The 2500-nt window shown below is 35.4% G+C and overlaps 1 protein-coding gene and 1 long non-coding RNA gene across 4 annotated transcripts in view; one reads left to right on the top strand and one right to left on the bottom strand.

Moving 5' to 3' along the window:
• LOC115214434 (doublecortin domain-containing protein 1-like) overlaps positions 1 to 2500 on the top strand; it is a 299436-nt gene that overhangs the window by 78247 nt on the left and 218689 nt on the right. The gene's annotated exons all lie outside the window — the stretch shown is intronic.
• The window catches only part of LOC118764269, an 8523-nt gene that overhangs the window by 95 nt on the left and 5928 nt on the right, over positions 1 to 2500 (bottom strand). The window lies entirely within an intron of this gene.

Here is a 2500-nt window from a genome sequence, read left to right as displayed (position 1 = left end):
TTTATGTTAATACTGTACAAAATCAAAATCAATAGTGTTCGAAGCTAAATTAGGCTGAATGAGACATCCCTTCTCCTTCATCCTTTTCTTTCTTTCTCTTTTTATTATTTGGTAACTGATATAATTAAAGGTAAGTCTTTTTAAGGAATATTACTCTTGACAGTATCAACCAAACTATTCCACTTATTGATTTTGATGTCTGTTAATACATCTTTGGTTTAACACTTCCAATATAGTTGCTTATTGAATATCTTGGAGTTAAAGAATTTATTCCTACCCAAAAAAAAAGAACGCTTTTTTTTCCTTTTTTTTTTATTTCTTTCACTTATTTATTTATTTTTATTTATTTGATATTTAGTGAAGAAGATTATTGGTTAGAATTTTCTCCAACAGTGCCAGTCATTGGTTCATTGCTTGTTTGAAGGCTACTGTGACAAGAGAGTATTTTTCTCATTGATATTACATGTATTAAAAATTGTTCACCTGTATACATTGGCAAAAGATACACATATGCACACACACACACACACACACACTCACACACCCTCATACTCACACCCTCATAGACACACTCTCACACACACATATATGTACGTATGTACAGTCAGTCACACATGCACACTAATACATACACATACACTCATACTTCTGTGTGTGTCTGTGTACTCACACATATATACACTCATACATATATGCAGTCAGTCACTCAAACATGCATAAGTGCAAACATCACATAGACTATTATATATACACACACACATCGTCACAGACACATGTGCACATATATACATTCACCCACATACACACACGCACCAGTGTGTATGTGTGTATATATATATATATATATATATATATATATACATATATATATATATAACAGACGTAAAATGATGATGATATATGTGTGTGTGTGTGAGAGAGAGAGCGAGAAAGACAGACAGACTTCCAGACAAGTTCTATCAACCAAATCCTACTCATTAAAGAAATCGCTATTTTTTTTCCAAAGACAACCACCATTGTGCCATAAGAAGTTCTTGGCAAACCAAGTATCAACCAATTCCCATAGCTATCAACTCCTATTTTTCTTTAAAATCTGAGGAACAATGGTTTGAGATTTATGAAGTGTTGCTCTTACTTTTAACTGTTTTAAATATATTTTTCCGCTGCTTATATTGCTTGGCTAGTTTATTGTTTGGAGAAAATTGATTTTAAAACTGGATGTCATAGACACACTGTTAACCATTGAGCCATGAAATAAGAGTGGACATTATATTTTGCTTATAAAAGCATTAAAGATAGGTGAAATTTGCATTTCATCAGTGACATAGAGTGTGTGGCATTTGGGGCAGCCCTTAGCGCATACACAATAGATCCAAAAGATCTGCCTTCATAAAAGTGTTGCTCAGAGCAGACCCTCCCTTCCCCCACTAGCTATACAATTGCATTTCATTCTTTCAAGGCCAGTTGAATAATCTTTTACTTGTTTCAGTCATTACCTTGTGGCCATGCTGGGGCATTGCCTTGAAGAATTTTTAAGTCAAAGGAATCAGTCTCAGTTTTTTAAGAGAGGTACTTATTCTGTTGGTCTCTTTTGCCAAACTGCTAAGTTACGGGGATGTAAACACACTAGCATTGGCTGTCAAGCGATGGTGGGGGGACAAACACGGACACACAAACATACACACAAATACATATATATATATATATATTGGGTTGGTAACTAATTTCCCACCATTTTTTAAAATTTTAATTTTTTAAAAGGTTTAATAAAAAAAATAACTAATTAATCAGTAATGTATTCACCCTTGTTGTTTAGAACTTCTTCCCAACATCCAACAAGATTTTCAATACCTCGTTGGTTGAAATCACTTGATTTCAACTCAAAAAATTGATCCAACCAAGCTCTCAATTCTGCATTAGTATTGAACAAAACTCCACGCATACCATTTGAAAGAGATCGAAAGAGGTGGAAATCCCTTGGTGCCAAATCAGGAGAGTACAGCGGATGTGGTAGCACTTTCCAGCCATGCATTTGAATGACTTCCTTGGTTATTTTGGTGATATGAGGGTGGGCATTGTCATGCAGCAGAAGAACTCCATGCTGCTGATTAGGAATAGCTGTGTTGAGTCGTTCCATCTGTTGACTGTTTGGTTCCGTTCAAACAATTCGTAATGGATAATCCGTTCCCAGTCCCACCATATGCACAATGTTTTATGCAGTTGAAGATCTTGTTTAACGCATGGTGTTGCTTGTTTACCTGGGCTAAGTCATTCCTTATGCTGTTTCATATTGATGTACAAGCACCATTTTTTTGTCACCAGTAATGATTTGTTAAAGAAATCGTTGCTTGTGTCTATGAGTTGAGCAGTGACAAGTAAGCAAACCAGCAGGGATCATGGCTCATTGATTTTTGTTGTTGTCACTTAAAGTATGCAGAACCCATGCTCCATACTTCTGAACCTTTCCCAACGAGTGAAGATACTAAACTGGATAGCCAGA

Source organism: Octopus sinensis, linkage group LG7 (genome assembly GCF_006345805.1).
Source record: "Octopus sinensis linkage group LG7, ASM634580v1, whole genome shotgun sequence".
Taxonomy (NCBI): domain Eukaryota; kingdom Metazoa; phylum Mollusca; class Cephalopoda; order Octopoda; family Octopodidae; genus Octopus; species Octopus sinensis.
The sequence above is the reverse complement of the archived record's forward strand: the minus strand, read 5'-3'. Positions and strand labels throughout refer to the sequence as shown.